Raw genomic sequence first — 24,034 nt, 5'->3', positions numbered from 1 at the left:
TAATATATTCTTTTTGCGAGTCACGCTGCAAAAAAAAAAAATAAAACAGGTTTATCTGGAATCACGAAATGGAATTGACTTTCCGTTTTTAGGCACTTACTAATAAGTAACTCTTTCCACAAAATAAAAGTTTGGGTTTTTTTTTTAATCGAGTCACAATTGAATAAATGTATGCAGTACATTTAGTTCTTTGAGTTTTTTTCTCTAGTATTTTAGTAATTAAAATACCTCTTAAATTGAGATTACCTTTTTTTCCCGTGACGTTTTACTGTATTATCCGTTATTCAGTGACAACTTCAAGAAAAAAAATCCTTTCCTTGAATTTTAGTTTTAGCTGTGGTATTTCCTTTTAGTACCGACGTCAACCAAAACATTAATTAAAAAAGTCCTTTAGTTGTTGTTTTGTTTACGGAGAACAGTAATTAGAATCCACTGGTGAACATTTTTCGTAGGTTACTTCCTTGCTTTTCGTAATACGGGTCTGACCTGTCGTTTTTGCGACAGAACAAAGTTCGCTTTTCGTTTGCAAGTTGGTCCTTTAGTAAGATTTGTCGTGTAGCGACAAAACAAAAATTCACTTTTACATTCGTTTGCAAGTCGGATTCCCAGAAAACGGCGTAAATTGTCGCTTTTGCCACGTTAGAGTTTTTTTTTTCACTTGAGTTGAAACTTCTCTTTAGCGTAAAATCCGTTTGCTCGTCAACACTTTGCATTCCTTAAAAAAATGGTAAACCTTTGCGTTGTACTTGTTTTTTTTTTTAAATAGTTCTTCGTCAAACTGTTATATTTGAAGCTTCATATCTCGTCGCCAACTGTTGTGGTTGCAAGGTTGAACAATAATTAGTAAGGAAATAAAATGAAAACGCAAACAACAAAATAACGCAATAATAAGTGTATTAAAGAAAAGGTATATTTACAATATGTACAAATGACGGTGTCGAGTCAGAGAGTCTTGGTGGGAGGACATGTACGCTCTTCGGCGTCACTTCCGGTGGCATTTGAGTAAGACACGCCAAGGCCAACCTAGGCTTGCCATTTATAGTGTTATGTTATTCGCATATGAAAATAAGTGGTTGCCACCACAACAAATATATATAATGAAAACAATTAGAATAATATATATGATTAAAAACAATTTGAATAATATATCAGATAAAAACAATTAGAATAATATATATGATAAAAACAATTTAAATAATATATATGATAAAAACAATTAGAATAATATATATGATAAAAACAATTTAAATAATATATATGATAAAAACAATTAGAATAATATATATGATAAAAAATTTGAATAATATATATGATAAAAACAATTAGAATAATACATATGATAAAAACAATTAAAATAATATATATGACAAAAACAATTTGAATAATATATATGATAAAAACAATTAGAATAATACATATGATAAAAACAATTAAAATAATATATATGACAAAAACAATTTGAATAATATATATGATGAAAACAATTTGTATAATATATATGATAAATAAATTTTGAATAATATATACGATAAAAACAATTCGAATAATATGCATGATTAAAACAATTTGAATAATATATATGATAAAATCAATTTGAATAATATATATGATAAAAACATTTTAATAATATATATGATAAAACAATTTGAATTATATATATGATTATACAATTTGAATAATATATATGATAAAAGCAATTAGAATAATATATATGATAAAAAAAATTAGAATAATATATATGATAAAAACAATTTGAATTATATATATGAAAAAACAATTAGAATAATATATATGATAAAAACAATTAGAATAACATATATGATAAAAACAATTTGAATAATATATATGGTAAAAACAATTTGAATAATATATATGATAAAAACAATTTTAATAATATATATGATAAAAACAATTAAAATAATATATATGATAAAAATTTTTTTAATAATATATATGATAAAAACAATTAGAATAATATATATGATAAAAACAATTTGAATAATATATATGATAAAAACAATTTGAATAATATATATGATAAAAACAATTAGAAAAAAATATAATAAAAACAATTAAAATAATATATATGACAAAAACAATTTGAATAATATATATTATGAACACAATTAGAATAATATATATGATTAAAAACAATTTGAATAATATATATGAAAATACAATTAGAATAATATATATGATAAAAACAATTTGAATAATATATATGATAAAAACAATTAAAATAATATATATGACAAAAACAATTTGAATAATATATACGATGAACACAATTAGAATAATATATATGATTAAAAACAATTTGAATAATATATATGATAAAAACAATTTCAATAAAATTAATGATAGAAACCAATTTGAAAAATATATATGATGAAAAACATTTGAACATTATATATGATGAAAACAATTAGAATAATATATATGATAAAATCAATTTGAATAATATATATGATAAAAACTATTTAAATAATATATATGATAAAAACTATTTGAATAATATATATTATAAAACAATTTGAATTATATATATGATAAAACCATTTGAATAATATATATGATAAAAACAATTTGAATAATATATATGATAAAAACAATTTAAATAATATATATGATAAAAATAATTTGAATAAAATGAATGATAGAAACCAATTTGAAACATGTATCTGATGAAACACATTTGAAAATTACATATGATAAAAACAATTAGAATAATATATATGATAAATACAATTTGAATAATATATATGATAAAAACAATTTGAATAATATATATGATAAAAACAATTTGAATAATATATATGATGAAAAACATTTGAACATTACATATGATTAAAACAATTAGAATAATATATATGATAAATACAATTTGAATAATATATATGATAAAAACAATTTGAATAATATATATGATAAAAACAATTTAAATAATATATATGATAAAAATAATTTGAATAAAATGAATGATAGAAACCAATTTGAAACATGTATCTGATGAAACACATTTGAAAATTACATATGATAAAAACAATTAGAATAATATATATGATAAATACAATTTGAATAATATATATGATAAAAACAATTTGAATAATATATATGATAAAAACAATTTGAATAATATATATGATGAAAAACATTTGAACATTACATATGATTAAAACAATTAGAATAATATATATGATAAATACAATTTGAATAATATATATGATAAAAACAATTTGAATAATATATATGATAAAAACAATTAGAATAATATATATGATAAAAACAATTAGAATAATTTATATGATAAATACAATTTGAATAATATATATGATAAATACAATTTGAATAATATATATGATAAAAACAATTTGAATAATATATATGATAAAAACAATTAGAATAATATATATGATAAATACAATTTGAATAATATATATGATAAATACAATTTGAATAATATATATGATAAAAAACATTTGAACATTATATATGATGAAAACAATTAGAATAATTTATATGATAAAATCAATTTGAATAATATATATGATAAAAACAATTTGAATAATATATATGATAATACAATTTGAATTATATATATGATAAAAACAATAAGAATAATATATATGATAAAAACAATTTGAATAATATATATGATAAAAACAATTTGAATAATATATATGATAAAAAACATTTGAACATTATATATGATGAAAACAATTAGAATAATTTATATGATAAAATCAATTTGAATAATATATATGATAAAAACTATTTGAATAATATATATGATAATACAATTTGAATTATATATATGATAAAAACAATTAGAATAATATATATGATAAAAACAATTTAAATAATATATATGATAAAAACAATTTGAATAATATATATGATAAAAACAACTAGAATAATATATATGATAAAAACAATTTCAATAATATATATGATAAACACAATTGTTATGAAATGAATGATAACAACCAATTTGAAAAATGTATATGATGAAAAACATTTGAACAATATATATGATAAATACAATTAGAATAATATATATGATTAAAAACAACTTGAATAATATATATGATGAAAACAATTTGAATAAAATATATGATAAAAACAATTTGAATAATATATATAATAAAAACAATTAGAATAATATATGTGATAAAAACAATTAGAATAATATATATGATAAAAACAATTTGAATAATATATATGATAAAAACAATTTTAATAATATTATTGATAGAAACCAATTTGAAAAATGTATATGATGAAAAACATTTGAACAATATATACGATGAAAACAATTACAATAATATATATCATAAAAAAAATTTGAATAATATATATGATAAAAACAATTTGAATAATATATATGATAAAAACAATTTGAATAATATATATGACAAAAACAATTTGAATAATATATATGATGAAAACAATTTGTATAATATATATGATAAATAAATTTTGAATAATATATATGATGAAAACAATTTGAATAATATATATGATAAAAACAATTTGAATAATATATATGATAAAAACAATTAGAATAATATATATGATAAAAACAATTTGAATAATATGTATGATAAAAACAATGAAAATAATATATATGACAAAAACAATTTTAATAATATATATGATAAAACAATTTGAATAATATATATGATTAAAACAATTTGAATAATATATATGATAAAAACAATTAAAATAATATATATGACAAAAACAATTTGAATAATATATATAATGAAAACAATTTTTATAATATATATGATAAATAAATTTTGAATAATATATACGATAAAAACAATTCTAATAATATGCATGATTAAAACAATTTGAATAATATATATGATAAAATTAATTTGAATAATGTATAAAGAATAAAAACTATTTGAATAATATATATGATAAAACAATTTTAATTATATATATGATAAAAACAATTTGAATAATATATATGATAAAAACAATTTGAATAATATATATGATAAAACCAATTAGAATAATATATATGATAAAAACAATTAGAATAATATATATGATAAAAACAATTTGAATAAGATATATGAAAAAACAACTAGAATAATATATATGATAAAAACAATTAGAATAACATATATGATAAAAACAATTTGAATAATATATATTATAAATACAATTAGAATAATATATATGATAAAAACAATTTGAATAATATATATGACAAAAACAATTTGAATAATATATATGATAAAAACAATTACAATAATATATATGATAAAAACAATTAGAATAATATATATGATAAAAACAATTAGAATAATATATATGATAAAAACAATTAAAATAATATATATGATAAAAACAATTTCAATAATATATATGACGAAAACAATTTGTATAATATATATGATAAATAAATTTTGAATAATACATATGATAAAAACAATTCGAATAATATGCATGATAAAAACAATTTTAATAATATATATGCTAAAAACAATTTGAATAATATATATGATAAAAAACCATTTGAATAATTTATATGTGTATAACAATTTGAATAATTTATATGATAAAAACAATTTGAACAATATATGATAAAAACAATTGGAATAATATATATGATAAAACCAAATTGAATAATACATATCATGAAAATAATTTGAATAATATACAATATGAAATAAAATTGAATAATATGAATGAGTAAAACCATTTGATTTATATATATGATGAAAACAATTTATATAATAATTATGATGCAAACTATTTGAAATTTATATGAGTAAAAACATATGAATGATACATATGATGAAAACGATTTGAATAATATATATGATGAAAACAATTTGAATATAATATATGTTGAATCAATTTGAATAATCTGTGTGATGAAGAAAATTTGAATAATTGGTACGATGAAAACTATTTTTATATGTATGATTAAAACAATTTCATTAATAGGTATACTGAAAACTATCTTTATGATATGTATGATGAAAACAAAACAGTTAATATATATGATGTAAATAATTGTGATATTATGTTCGATTAAAACAATTTGAATTATATGTATGATGAAAATGATTTGAATAATATATATGATAAAAACAATTTTAATCATATATATGAGAAAAATAATATAATTTTAATTATATGTATGATGTAAACACGTTTAATGATGAAAATAATTTTGATAATATGTATGTATTGTTTAAATAATTTTAATGATATATATAATTTTAACAACTTGAATGATATATATGATGAAAACTATTTGAATGATATATATGATGAAAACTATTTGAATGATATATATGATGAAAACTATTTGAATAATATATATGCTGAAAACTATTTGAATAATATATACGATGAAAAAAATTAGAATGATATGTATGATTGAATCAATTAAAATGATATGTATGATGAAAGCAATCTGAAAAATATGTATGACGAAAACAATTTAAATGATGTTATTGTTTAGTAATTTGAATAGTATATATAATGAACACAATTTTAATGATATTTATGATGAAAATAATTTAAATGATATGTATGCTGAAAATAATTTAAATGATATTTATGATGAAAATAATTTAAATGATATTTATGATGAAAATAATTTAAATGATATTTATGATGAAAATAATTTAAATGATATTTATGATGAAAATAATTTAAATGATGTATATGATGAAAATAATTTAAATGATATTTATGATGAAAATAATTTAAATGATATTTATGATGAAAATAATGTAAATGATATTTATGATGAAAATAATTTAAATGATATTTATGATGAAAATAATTTAAATGATATTTATGATGAAAATAATTTAAATGATATTTATGATGAAAATAATTTAAATGATATTTATGATGAAAATAATTTAAATGATATTTATGATGAAAATAATTTAAATGATATTTATGATGAAAATAATTTAAATGATATTTATGATGAAAATAATTTAAATGATATTTATGATGAAAATAATTTAAATGATATTTATGATGAAAATAATTTAAATGATATTTATGATGAAAATAATTTAAATGATATTTATGATGAAAATAATTTAAATGATATTTATGATGAAAATAATTTAAATGATATGTATGATGAACATAATTTAAATGATATTTATGATGAAAATAATTTAAATGATATTTATGCTGAAAATAATTTGAGTGATATTTATGATGAAAATAATTTAAATGATATTTATGATGAAAATAATTTAAATGATATGTATGATGAAAATGATTTTAATGATATATATGATGAAAATAATTTAAATTATATGTATGATGAAAATAATTTAAATGATATTTATGATGAAAATAATTTAAATGATATGTATGATGAAAATAATTTAAATGATATTTATGATGAAAATAATTTAAATGATATTTATGATGAAAATAATTTAAATGATATTTATGATGAAAATAATTTAAATGATATTTATGATGAAAATAATTTAAATGATATTTATGATGAAAATAATTTAAATGATATGTATGATGAAAATAATTTAAATGATATTTATGATGAAAATAATTTAAATGATATTTATGATGAAAATAATTTAAATGATATGTATGATGAAAATGATTTAACTGATATTCATGATGAAAATAATTTAAATGATATTTATGATGAAAATAATTTAAATGGTATTTATGATGAAAATAATTTAAATGATATTTATGATGAAAACTATTTGTAATATATATATATAATGAACACTATTTGTAATATATATATAATGAAAACTATTTGTAATATATATATAATGAAAACTATTTGTAATATATATATGATGAAAACTATTTGTAATATATATATGATGAAAACTATTTGTAATATATATATGATGAAAACTATTTGTAATATATATATGATGAAAACTATTTGTAATATATATATAATGAAAACTATTTGTAATATATATATGATGAAAACTATTTGTAATATATATATGATGAAAACTATTTGTAATATATATATGATGAAAACTCTTTGTAATATATATATAATGAAAACTATTTGTAATATATATATAATGAAAACTATTTGTAATATATATATAATGAAAACTATTTGTAATATATATATAATGAAAACTATTTGTATGATATATATGATGAAAACTATTTGTAATATATATATGAGGAAAACTATTTGTAATATATATATAATGAAAACTATTTGTAATATATATATGATGAAAACTATTTGTAATATATATATGATGAAAACTATTTGTAATATATATATAATGAAAACTATTTGTAATATATATATAATGAAAACTATTTGTAATATATATATGATGAAAACTATTTGTAATATATATATAATGAAAACTATTTGTAATATATATATAATGAAAACTATTTGTATGATATATATGATGAAAACTATTTGTAATATATATATGATGAAAACTATTTGTAATATATATATGATGAAAAATATTTGTAATATATATATGATGAAAACTATTTGTAATATATATATGATGAAAACTATTTGTAATATATATATAATGAAAACTATTTGTAATATATATACAATGAAAACTATTTGTAATATATATATAATGAAAACTATTTGTAATATATATATAATGAAAACTATTTGTAATATATATATAATGAAAACTATTTGTATGATATATATGATGAAAACTATTTGTAATATATATATGATGAAAACTATTTGTAATATATATATAATGAAAACTATTTGTAATATATATATAATGAAAACTATTTGTAATATATATATGATGAAAACTATTTGTAATATATATATAATGAAAACTATTTGTAATATATATATGATGAAAACAATTTGCACAATATATATGATGAAAACAATTTTAATGAGATATATGATGAAAACAATTTCAAAAATATCTACGATAAAAAATTTGAATGATATATGATGAAAACAACTTGAAAAATATGTAGAATGAAAACAATTTAAAAAATATGCGTGACGAAAACTATTATAATCATAAGCATTATGAAAACTATTTTAATAATATATATCATGAAAATCAATTGGTATTATATTTATGATACAAATAATATGGATAATATGTATGATTAAATTTTTCTGAGTAGATGCAACACTCTGCGCCTGACCTTAATGACTACAATTCCAAATCCCAACGAACTAGCTGTTCCTATAACTGGGAGGAAAAAACCTAATAGCTAGCTACGAAATCTTATACATTTTACCTCCAAGACGATTTCGTTTGTCTTACCTGCATGCAAAAAAAAAAAGAAAAAAAAGTCCCCCCCTTCTTCAAACTAAACCTTACCTGTAACTCAAAAATCCTAATGGAAATCTATCTGTAAATAAATAACCCCTTTTCTCTTGAATGCTAACAATCTACTCCTTCCAACCTATTCGCCACTAAACTCCCACATTGCCCCGCATCTGTAGTGGAATTGCTAACTTCCAGCCCCTAATCCCTCACATGCAAACTGTTTTAATAGCCATCACTAAACATCTATACATCTAAGGCATGCATTACAGCTCATTCCTATCCAGTAAGGGATTTAACAGCCTATGCACACAGAGGCAGGTACTTAACAGCCAAAGTACTCAGAAACAAAGCGATCTGCACTACACAACTGTCTCCTCGAGTTTTGCAACGATTAATACGTTATTGAAACGACACTCCTTGTTATGCAAAATGTCCCATGACTCTTACTAGAAAATACCTACAACTTCAACTCTATTCGCACCTACTGAAAACCTGTCCATATATCTATTCACCTAATTACGCATTACTCAAAACTTTCTGTCTTATCCATACTATATTGCACTTACATCTTAACCCTCCTATCATCTAAAATAGCTCAGGCACAACTCGTAGCTCAATTCTTAATACCTACTCATACTGTAACATTATCCTAGACCTAAGCTAACATAAATAAAATAAAAAAAGGGTAAGACTAAAACCACATTATCTCCTCCCTAACAAGCCCTCTTACAATCATAGACGCTTACACTGCATGAACTTCACCCACCCCCTTAATCCATTAACAAGTAAATAGCATGTCCCCAAATCACTTGGAGGAGTGTAACTAATCAGTAGAGATATAATCCTCCACAAACTAACCCAGTAACACTAACCACGCGGGGTCGCAGAAATACCTGGATTAGAACCTAGGCGCGGAGAAAACCCTCTCAGGGCTGACGGACCCAGTAGGTCTTCCCAGATCATCCCTCTAGGAGAAGGAAAACTCTGAAACTACCAAAGGGGAGAGAGGCCTCTTCAGTCTTGGATGACAACCTTCCTAGAGCTAGTGACTCAAACAAATTCACCGGTTTGCAAACCTAAATTGCTTAAGGAGTAGATAGGCTCTGTCTATCGCCCAGCTTCCATACTCCTTCTTTGCCTATTAGTCAAGCACAGAGACACTATCTCAGTGATTCGACAGAAACACCCAGCGGTAGATCTTGTTTCCTGGCTAGGGCAACGAACGCCGTTTTTCCCCATTCCCAGCACGCCCCACCCCTAAAACTGAACATTTGGGAGTGCTTGAGTATAAGATATGCCTGAGCAATTAGATTGGGTTGACCTTCTTCTAATGGGTTGAGGGTACCGGATTGACAGTTCCTGGCTGCTGTTCCCGACTGGTAGTACAGAAGCCCTAACTCTTTGGTAGCGCTTAGAGCGGCTGCTCCATCAACAGTTGAATAATATCGGGTTGTTTGTAGTGCCATGACGCGTATGGAAAGGGCCCTGCACTCATCCCCGGTGGGCTTTCCAGAGGCCACAATCCTAATTGGAGAAAGGTCAGCTGATGGTCTACTTGTGATGGATGTCTGAAGCTCTGCATAACCTCTTGTTTAGCTCCCCCTTACCGAAACTCTTAAAAAAAATATGACGACAGTACAATCTAAAAATAAGCTTAAACCAGGATTAGGGACAAACAAATTCAACTTGCCTCCTCCCTTGAGGCTCTCATTCACAAATATCCGTGGGCTTAGAACTAACTTAGCTGATGTTGAAGCATTTCTCTTAACAAATACCCCGGATATCTTAGCACTAAGTGAGACTAACCTACACTCCTCCATTCCCTCTAACCACTTTAACATGTCTGGATATCTCCCACTCTGCCGTAAGGACTCTGACAGACATATGCACGGACTTGGAGTTTACATTCGTAATACCCTTCCCTTGACTAGAGAAACAAACCTAGAAACAGATGATCAAGCCTTTATGTGCTTTAGACTAAACATGCAACACAATATTAGCTACTATTATTTTCTCTACCGCTCTCCCTCGACTCAGGACTGCTCCATAATAAACAAAGTATCTGACAGCATAGACACGGCACTGTCCCTCGACACTAGCGCACAAATACATGTATTTGGTGACTTTAATGTCCACCTCAAAAACTAGCTTGGATTCTCTACTCACACAGATGCAGCGGGCAGCACAACCCATAGCTTCACTATATCTCACTCCCTATCACAAATTGTTACGTTTCCAACCCGTTTCCCTGACCAGGAAGAACAACATGCATCACTTCTAAATCTGTTTTTGACCACAGTTACCAATGACTGCATAACGAATGCCCACATGCTGATAATGCAGTGATAATGGTTGAAATCGCCCTAAACTCTAGAGCCCAAACTGAAGAGCCAGTGCTCAAAACAACGAGATATTATAAAAAGGCTGACTGGGAAGCCATCAGGGAACTAATTAGAGATGCTCCATGGAAAAATATTTTCTCTCTCCCTGCTGAACAATGTGCAAACGAGACCACTGACTGGTTCAAAACTGCAATCGAAGCGCATGTTCCCATGCGGAAATTTTATAGTAAGCCCCACTCTCCCCAATGGTTTACGTTGACTTGTGCAACTGCCATTGCTCAAAAGCAGCATGCATACCGTAGGTTTAACCGACATAAGTCTAGTTCAAACAGACTGAAGTATATAGAAGCTAGAAATAACGTTAAGAAAGAAATAGCGACAGCTAAGAGAGAATTTACGGAAACCACTAAAAAGCACGTCGAAGCACAAAAACTAGGAACTCGAGACTTCTGGAAAATCTACAACAGTGTAGTAAATAATGGGCAATCAACAATTCCCCCACTAACCAATAATCACGAGGTTGTCTCCTCAGCAACCGACAAGGCTAACATGCTTGCCAGTCGGTTTGCCTCAAACTCCACACTGGACCCTTCCAACCACCCCCTACCTGACTTTCCTATGCGGACAGACGCCACACTAGACGATCTGAAAACCACCCCTGCTCAGGTGCATGCTATAGAAAACCTTGACACCTCAAAAGCATGTGTACCCGATCTTATCCCAGTTGTGCTATTAAAAAAGTGCTCAACCGAAGTAGCTCCAGTTCTCTCCAAACTCTACAACAAATGCCTTAATGAAGCTTGCTTTCCGGGCTGTTGGAAAACTGCTTCTGTTGTACCAATATTCAAGAATTCTGGCGAAAGGACAGACCCATCAAATTATCGCCCCATTAGCCTCCTCCCACTTTTTGCCAAAATATTTGAGACCATAATTAACCATGCTCTAGTCCATCATCAACTGAGCTTCAATCTATGGTCCCCCCTCGCCAAACTTTCACAAGAAACACTCGTCTAGCTGTAAACACTATCAATAATTTCCCCCACTCTTTATCTGTGCCTAAACCTAAACGTAGATTCCATGAACAAAGCTTCTTTCTTAGAACTGCACGCCTGTGGAATTGTCTTCCGTTTTCCTGCTTTCCGGCTGACTACAATATGGTTGTGTTCAAGTCTAAAGTAAATAAGTTCTTGATGAGCCGTTCCATATAAGTTATTAAATTTACCAAATTTTCATTACTAATGATTACTATATTGACCAATTTCTACTGTACACTCTTTAACCCTTATCCTTGAGTGGCCTCTGGGCCTTGATAATGTGGTGATGCCTTTGTAAAAAAAAAAAAAAAAAAAAAAAAAGATGCTAAACTACTGACTGACAAACAATGTGGATTTAGACAAGCCCGTTCCACAGCAGACATCCTAACTGTGATCTCTGAACGTATATACCATTCACTGGACAAAGCGGGGGAGGGCAGAGCGGTAGCTCTAGATATATCTAAGGCTTTTGACAGGGTATGGAATGAGGGTCTCCTCAGTAAAATCAGATCATACGGTATCACTGGTAGAATACTTAACATAATTAAATCCTTCTTAGATAAGAGAAAAATCCAGGTTGTTCTCGACGGTCGTACATCTAAACGATATGATATAAATGCGGGGGTGCCCCAGGGGTCTATCCTTGGACCTCTATTGTTCCTGATATTCATAAATGACCTCCCCGACAACATTGCCTCTGAGATGGGTATATATGCTGATGACACTACACTCTATGGCAGGCACGACAGGAAGACGAATGAACACATTTCTAAAGAAATGGCAGAAACACTAGAGGAAGACCTCCAATCTGTAGTGGAATGGGGACAAAAGTGGTTGGTCGCGTTCAATGCTGCCAAGACTAAACTAGATTCATTCGATAATTACAAGAAACCCTCTCTACCACCCATAGCAATGGCCAACGACTCTTTATCTGAGAGTCCATCTTTCAAACTCCTTGGCCTAACGTTCACAGGAAACATGAGTTGGAACAATTACATTGAAGGCATTGCCAGGGCCGCTGCAAGAAAGGTGGGCTCTTTCTACCGTGCTAGAAAACTACTAACACCCGAAAGTATCCTGTATCTCTATAAGGCCACCATTCGCCCATGTATGGAGTATTGCTGCCACATCTGGGCTGGTGCATCTGCTACTAGTCTCTCGCTCCTTGACAAGGTTCAAAAGAGAGTCGCAAACTTGATAGGCCCTGAACTGGCATCTAAGCTTCAGCCTCTGTCCCATCGACGAAATGTTGCATCCCTCTGCCTTTTCTACAAGTATTTTAGTGGTGAATGCTCTGACGAACAGCAATCACTTGTGCCCCCACGACGTGAGCACCCTCGACAAACCTGACAGGCTGCTAAGTCCCACCCCCACACTGTAGAGATCCCTAGATGCAAAAGATCTTTTTACTCCAATAGTTTCTTCTCCAGAACCGCTAGACTCTGGAATTCCATTCCAGGTCCCTGCTTCCCCAACAGTACTGACGTGCAGAAGTTCAAGTGTAACGTGAACCGACACCTTGCTGCCCTAATCCCTACATAGTACCCCAGTAGTTGTTTCCCCTGATAGTAGCCCCCTACACCAAGGTGGCAATTTGCCTTGGTTGGGGTGAAAATGTAAAAAAAAAAAAATAAAAAAAATAAAAAATAATTTGAATAATATCTATATTGAAAACAATTTAAATAATATTTATGATAAAAAATTTGGATGATATATATGATAAAAACTGTTTGAATAATATGTATGATGAAAACAATTTGAATGATATATATGATGAAAACAATTTAAATTATTTATATGATATAAACAATTTACATGATATTATGGAAATAATTTTAATATATATGATGAAAAAATTTTATAATACGTATGACTTAAATAACTTGAATAATATATATGATAAAAAAAATTAGAATAATATATATGATTAAAACAATTTGAATAATATATATGATAAAAACAATTTGAATAATATGCATGATAAAAACAATTTGAATAATATATATGATAAAAACAATTTGAATAATATGCATGATAAAAACAATTTAAATAATATATATGATAAAAACAATTTGAATAATATGCATGATAAAACCAATTTGAATAATATATATGATAAAAAAATTTGAATAATACATGTGATAAAAACAATTAGAATAATATATATGATAAAAACAATTAGAATAATATATATGATAAAAACAATTTGAATAATATGCATGATAAAGCAATTTGAATAATATATATGATAAAAACAATTTGAATAATATATATGATAAAAACAATTAGAATAATATATATGATAAAAACAATTTGAATAATATGCATGATAAAGCAATTTGAATAATATATATGATAAAAACAATTTGAATAATATATATGATAAAAACAATTTGAATAATATATATGATGAAAACAATTTGAATAATATGCATGATAAAACAATTTGAATAATATATATGATAAAAACAATTTGAATAATATATATGATAAAAACAATTTGAATAATATATATAATAAAAACAATTTGAATAATATATATTATAAAAACAATTTGAATAATATGCATGATAAAACAATTTGAATAATATATATGATAAAAACAATTTGAATAATATATATGATAAAAACAATTTGAATAATATATATGATAAAAACAATTTGAATAATATATATTATAAAAACAATTTGAATAATATATATGATAAAAACAATTTGAATAATATATATGATAAAACAATTTGAATAATATATAAGATAAAAAACAATTTGAATAATATATATGATAAAAACAGTTTGAATAATATGCATGATAAAACCACTTTGAATAATATATAGGAAAAAAAACAATTTGAATAATATATATGATAAAAACAATTAAAAATAATATATATGATAAAAACAATTTGAATAATATGCATGATAAAGCAATTTGAATAATATATATGATAAAAACAATTTGAATAATATATATGATAAAAACAATTTGATTAATATATATGATAAAAACAATTTGATTAATATATATGATAAAAACAATTTGAATATATGCATGATAAAAACAATTTGAATAATATATATGATAAAAACTATTTAAATAATATATATGATAAAAACAATTAGAATAATATATATGATAAAAACAATTTGAATAATATATATGATAAAAACAATTAGAATAATATATATGATAAAAACAATTCGAATAATATGCATGATAAAGCAATTTGAATAATATATATGATAAAAACAATTTGAATAATATATATGATAAAAACAATTTGATTAATATATATGATAAAAACAATTTGAATAATATATATGATAAAAACAATATTAATAATATGCATGATTAAAACAATTTGAATAATATATATGTGTATAACAATTTGATTAATATATATGATAAAAACAATGATATTTTAATGATATATATAATTTAAACAACTTGAATGATATATATGTTGAAAACTATTTGAATGATATATATGATGAAAACTATTTGAATGATATATATGATGAAAACAATTTAAATAATATGTATGATTTAAAATATGAATAATCTTAATGATAAAAACAATTTGAATAATATATATGCTGAAAACTATTTGAATAATATATACGATGAAAAAAATTAGAATATGTATGATTAAATCAATAAAAATGATATGTATGATGAAAACAATCTGAAAAATATGTATGACGAAAACAATTTAAATGATGTTATTGTTTAGTAATTTTAATAGTATGTATGATGAACACAATTTTAATGATATTTATGATGAAAATAATTTAAATGATATGTATGATGAAAATAATTTAAATGATATTTATGATGAAAATAATTTAAATGATATTTATGATGAAAATAATTTAAATGATATGTATGATGAAAATAATTTAAATGATATTTATGATGAAAATAATTTAAATGATATTTATGATGAAAATAATTTGAGTGATATTTATGATGAAAATAATTTAAATGATATTTATGATGAAAATAATTTAAATGATATTTATGATGAAAATAATTTAAATGATATTTATGATGAAAATAATTTGAGTGATATTTATGATGAAAATAATTTAAATGATATTTATGATGAAAATAATTTAAATGATATTTATGAAGAAAATAATTTAAATGATATTTATGATGAAAATAATTTGAGTGATATTTATGATGAAAATAATTTAAATGATATTTATGATGAAAATAATTTAAATGATATTTATGATGAAAATAATTTAAATGATATTTATGATGAAAATAATTTAAATGATATTTATGATGAAAATAATTTAAATGATATTTATGATGAAAATAATTTAAATGATATTTATGATGAAAATAATTTAAATGATATTTATGATGAAAATAATTTAAATGATATTTATTATGAAAATAATTTAAATTATATTTATGATGAAAATAATTTAAATGATATTTAGGATGAAAACAATTTGTATGATATATATGATGAAAACAATTTGTATGATATATATGATGAAAACAATTTGTATGATATATATGATGAAAACAATTTCAAAAATATCTACGATAAAAAATTTGAATGATATGTATGATGAAAACAACTTGAAAAATATGTAGAATGAAAACAATTTGAATAATATGCGTGACAAAAAAATTTATAATCATAAGTATTATGAAAACTATTTTAATAATATATATCATGAAAACAATTAGTATAATATTTATGATAAAAATAATATAGATAATATGTATGATTAAAATCATTTGAATAATATGCATATTAAAACAATTTGCATAATATATATGATGAAAAAACTTGGATGATATATATGATGAAAATAATTTAAAAAATATCTACGATAAAAAAATTTGAATGATATATATGATGAAAATAATTTAAATTATTTATATGATATAAGCAATTTACATGATATTATGGAAATAATTTTAATATATATGATGAAAAAATTTGAATAATATGTATGACTTAAATAACTTGAATAGTATATATGATGAAATAAATTTGGATGATACATATGATAAAAACAATTTTAATGATATGTATGATGATAACAATTTGAACAATATGTATGATTAAAATAATTATAATGATATATATTATTAAACCAATTTCAATAATATGTATGACGGAAACTATTTGAATAATATGTATGATAAAAACAATTTAAATGATATATATGATGAAAATAATTGTAATGATACATATTATTAAACAATTGTAATAATATGTAGGATTAATTCAATTCAAATGATATGTATGATAAAGACAATTTAAATAATATATACGATGACGCCAATTGAATGATATGTATGATGAAAACAATTTAAATAATATATACGATGACAGCAATTGAATGATATGTATGATGAAAACAATTTAAATAATATATATAAAACAATTGGAATAATATATATAATGAAAACAATTGGAAAAATATGTATGATGAAAATAATTTAAGTAATATATATTGTAACATGATCGTCTTGAGGGAGCGATTTGCTCCCGATTGGGGAGGTTGAGAACCCCCTGGGACTTGAGAAAGACCGGGCAAATAGGCTAAGATTGTCTTATTGAATCCCGGACAAAGGCGGGTATGAAAAATACTTGAAATAAAACAGATATAGTTTTTATTGTTAAAACCGCACATGTGTTTTGTTGTTTGAGAATGAAGAGACCGGAAATGTCAGAACAATGTGGAGATGAAGCCAGACCTATCGTGGCCATGAAGACACCTGTTTCAGACAAGGGCTTTCTGAATGATGAGGCTGACCTCTTCAGGTCATGTGAAAATGATTTCATTTTGGTTTCAGATTGCAAAATTCTGGTCGTAATGCTGAGTGCACACACACAATTCGGGTTTGAAATTCCCCAGGAAACGTATCGCTGATTGGTTGGGTGGATCGTCCGACCCACCCTGTGACCCTTTAATAAAAAGTCAATACCGGCTCAAAACAGGCAGATTTACGCTGAATCTCGAGAAGGAATAAGCTCCCAAACAAACCACGCCCCCTCTCCATCCATCTTTACCAACCATCCAGTGACGAAGAAATAAGAATATTTGTGGGACCTTAACATGTTTTTGGTAACTGAACGATGTACATATGTAAAAATCTGTAACTTTTATGGAATTAACTTTTAGTAGCTAGAAACCCCGATTTTGTCTGTCTTTCTTTCCGGTGCATGCAAAGCTTTGCTTTTAGCTTTTCAGCAGAATTCTACACAGAGGCGTTGAGAATTCAATGTGGAGGTCTCCCGGTAGACTTGACATCATGAGCCACAGTTTCTGAAGAAGTTAGAGGTCAGTTGCTTGACCTGAGCAAGGGAGACCAGCCACAACATGATGAAAAAAATTGAATAATATATATGATTAAAATAATTGTAATAATATGTACAATGAATACAATTTGAATATGTATGATTAAAAAAACTTGAATGAAAACAATTTGAAAAATGTCTACGATGAAAAAAATTGAATGACATGTATTATTAAAACAAGTTAAATTATATGTATGATTAAAACAATTTAAATGATGTATATGATGAAATCAACTTGAATGATATGGATGATGAAATCCATTTTAATGATAGGTATAAAAAAGAATTTGTGATAAAATTAAGATTAATAATAAAAAACTATTTGCATATGTATAATAAAACAATTTTAAAGGTGTTGATAATTAAACAATTTGAATGATATGTATAATCAAACACTTTTAATTTGAACGATAAATAATACGTATGATTAAAATATTTAAATGATATTTATGATGAAAATAATTTTAATATGGTCGATTTAAACAACTTTTTAATGCTATAAATAAAAAAATTTAAACGATGCGTGTGATAAAAACAATTTGAATGATATACATGGTAAAACAATTTTAATATGAACGATTTATGATACGTATGATTAAAATATTTAAATAACATTTATGATGAAAACAATTTTAATATGTTCGAATAAATTACTTATTAATGTTATGAATAATAAAACAATTTAAACGATATATATGGTGAAACAATTTGAATAATATGTATGGTAGGTACGGGTAAAATGAATGCCGATGCTCAAAATGTATAAACATTTTGACTCTCTACTTAAAAATTCACTAAAAATCAGGGAATTAACCAATTTTAATGAAATTTTCAGTATTTATCAAATAATGATCGCGAAATATAATGAACTAATAATTTTTATTTAACTCTTCGTGAAAATGTACTATTTTGTTTAAACAAAAAATACCTTTACTAAAGTTATGCTTTTCAGTAGTAAATAAAAAAACGCAAGAATTTATTTTTGCTTTTTTATGTAAATAAAGCGTCGTAATTTGTAAAAATAAGATAAAAATTAAATAATTTTTACAGGAAAAAAGCCCCTGAAGTCCGTATTAATGAATTCGATATAACTCGAAGAAAAATTAATTTCTCGAACTACTAATATTATCATAGGATTCAGCATTGTTTATTTAATATTTCCTCAGAAAAAAATTATAATTGCAAAAATTATTTCTACATTTTTTTTACGCTTACATTTTAACGTAATCTTTACATGTAAGATTCTAATATTTCGATTGCACGCAAGGAAGTATAATTATGTTCATATAATCTTGGAAAATAATGTTCATATAATCTTGGAAAATAAAGTAAAAAAAACTAAATTGAAAAACAGGAACATAGAAAAATAATTTAATTAAGAAATAGCAAAAATTATACGAACGTTCCATGTAGGTAAGTACGGATGCGCAGAGTTGAAAAGAAAACCAGCCTGTTTTGTCCACCCCTCCTCCTCTTTTCAATTATATGCCTGTTTGTGTTTATCAACTTTAAATTTAACGTAAACATTATGATAAATTTTGACCTAAGTCTGTATTTTTTAGTGTGTAATTTTTTCAATGATTGCAAATTGTTTTCTTAACCAATTGTAATTCTGTATTAATATTAATAAATAATGGTGCTAACATTTTTTTTTCAAAGAAGAAATTGTCAGTAGTATAATTAATGAATTTAATTAACTTTTATGCATTTTTAAATGGAGGAAGGAGGGTCTTCGACTAAAAAAAAAAAAGTCGCTCGGTATGCCGGAATAAAGACATAAATTATGTCTAATTTGTCCTTCAATATATATTTCATTTTTGCCGCCAGTATTTATTTTGGTACAATGAACGAGTCTCGTTGCTAGCAGTGATATATTTTTGGATAATTATTACTTTTTTTGCAAAAGTTAGGTACATTTATTGTACTAATTCATTATCTTAAGACTTTAACTTAATACTTAACTTGGAAATAATTCCAGGAAACTTATATTATTCTTGCCAGAAAAATGTAAACGCGATCTTTGTCATAATCAATTTTTCGTGAAATCTAGGGTTTTTCGGATTTGAGATAAAATTATTCCATGTATTTTTTATTTCACACAATTTTTCCTTTGAGAAATTAACTTTAAACTATAATCTTTCAAATACAATAAAAAGTACTCGAAAAGTTAAAAAATTATTATGATTAGCCGGCGTTAAAAACCATACCCCCTATCGAAGAAGTCATTAATTGCCCGTACCTAATGTATGGTGAAAACAATTTGAATAATATGTACAATGCAATCAATTTAAATGATATGTATTATGGACACAATTTAATTATATTTGTGATAAAACAATTGTAATGTTATGTATTATTTAAACAATATTAATGGTATGTATGATGAAAAATGTTCGAATTATACATATCATAAAACAATTTAATGATATGTACGATGAAAACATTTTGAATTATCCGTATTCTTAAAACAGTTTAATGATATGAATGATGAACACAATTTAATGATATTTATGATAAAAATAATTTAATGATACGTTTGATGAAAACAATGTTAATGATATATATTATTATATGGAAAAATGCGCGCATGAAAAGTAATATTCTTAAGATTTTATTAAACCTGGAAAAGTAAAGGACAAGAAATTCAACCTGGAAAAGTAAAGAACAAGATATTCTAGTAAAGTAAAAAATAAGAATTTTTTAGACTTAAAATATTGCAGCTAAAAATAAAATTTGAATATTGATAAATATTTTATTTATTATTTGCATATGTTGTTGTTTATTGTTGAGTTAGAAAGGGTGTCAATCGCTGGATTGAACTTATTTCACCCTATTATTTGCATATATTTATGTAGTAAAAATTGTTTGAATAAAATTAATTCATTAGTTAGTTAGTTAGTAGATGGAATTAATAATTTTATAATTTACATAAAAATTAATAATTTTATTATATCATAATTAGGATCATTTAATTCTTTCTAACTCAACAATAAACAACAACATATGCAAATAATAAATAAAATATTTATCAATATTCAAATTTTATTTTTAGCTGCAATATTTTAAGTCTAAAAAATTCTTATTTTTTACTTTACTAGAATATCTTGTTCTTTACTTTTCCAGGTTGAATTTCTTGTCCTTTACTTTTCCAGGTTTAATAAAATCTTAAGAATATTACTTTTCATGCGCGCATTTTTCCATATAATCCATGATTTTTCCGGGCATTGCTATTGTATTAATATATAAATTTATAATATTTATTAATGATTATCAAAAAAATATTAGCTCTCAAACACACATTTATGCAATATTTATCATTCAATCACAGTAGTTCCGAGCCAGGGTCTCTACTTCAGTAGTATGTTCAAGTCGCTACGAGAACTCAATGTGACACCAGTACTCATCCGATGGATTGAGTATATGGTGAGGCACAGAACAGTTCAAGTAGAACTACTGAGGGCAACTGTTAAAAGGGAAGTAGTTAAATGAAACCCCCAAAGTGGGATTTTATCACCTTTACTATGGAACTGTATGCTGAATCCTCTTTTAAAGGAGTTTAAAAATAGGAATATTTATGCCCAGGCTGCTGCTGATGACATCGCAGTGCTGGTCGCGGGTTCAAAAGCATCATTGGTCAGACGCATTGCCAAAATGGGACTACATTTTTCATCAAATGTGATAACGAAAAATTTGAGTTCATTCAAAGAATATGTATATCATAGAATTCACTAATATTTTTAATCGATAAATTCACCATTTTTTTGCTATAAAATCATAAGGAGAGTTAAAAAAAATAGTTATTAAAAAAAAGTTCGGTTTTTTAATTATATAAAAAAACGTACACGGGATTGAACCTAAAATCTTTCCACCAACCCCCGGTACTCTAACCGTTACGCTAACATGTCATATTGGCAAAATCGCAGTAAAAAATATTTATATACAAAAAAAGTCATGCAAAATAAAAAAAAGCGTTAGTAACTTATGTACTTACTCTCCTGTTTGTGAACCCACATATTTTGTTGTAACTTTTTTTCCACTGAACCAATTTTCGAAATTTTTTTTCAAAATGTAGCTAATGAGGTGTTCTATCCAACTATATAACCTGTTTGAAATGTGGTTGCGAACGGAATTAGTGGTGGGGGTTTGAATGTGTCTCGATTCATTCAATTTCGGACTTAAGCATATATTCAACCACTACCGTGGTTGAATGATAAAAACAATTTGATTTATATATATGATAAAAACTATTTTAATGATATGTATGATACAAATAATTTAGTGATATTTATGATGAAAACAATATAATGATAGGTATGATAAAACAATTTTAATATGTTTGATGAAGAGAATTTTAATGGTATGTATGATGAAACCAATTTGAATGATATGTCTGATGAAAACCATTTCCTGATATGTTCCATAAAAAGAATTTGAATGATCTTTACTATTAAAACAATTTAAATGATATGTACGATGATAACACGTGGCATGATATAATTGATAAAAAATTTTTTTGCATAATATAATTGATTAAAAATTTTTTGAATGATATAATTAATAAAAATTTTTTTGAATAACATAATTGATACAAAATTTTTTGAATAATATAATTCATAAAATATTTTTTGAATAATATAATTGATAAAAATTTTTTGAATTATATAATTGATAAACAAGTTTTTGAATAATATAATTGATACAAACTTTTTTGAATGATATAATTGATAAAATATTTTTTGAATAATATAATTGATAAAAATTCTTTTGAATGATATAATTGATATAAAAAATTTTTGAATGATATAATTAATAAAAAATTTTTTTGAATTATATAATTGATAAAAAAGTTTTTGAATAATATAATTGATATAAAATTTTTTGAGTGATATAATTGATAAAAATTTTTTGAATGAAATAATTGATAAAAATTTTTTTTGAATGATATAATTGATATAAATCTTTTTTGAATGATATAATTGATAAAAACTTTTTGAATGATATAATTGATATAAAAAATTTTGAATGAT

Source organism: Euprymna scolopes, chromosome 41 (genome assembly GCF_053919585.1).
Source record: "Euprymna scolopes isolate OS-2025 chromosome 41, ASM5391958v1, whole genome shotgun sequence".
NCBI classification, from domain to species: Eukaryota; Metazoa; Mollusca; class Cephalopoda; order Sepiida; family Sepiolidae; genus Euprymna; species Euprymna scolopes.
The sequence above is the reverse complement of the archived record's forward strand: the minus strand, read 5'-3'. Positions refer to the sequence as shown.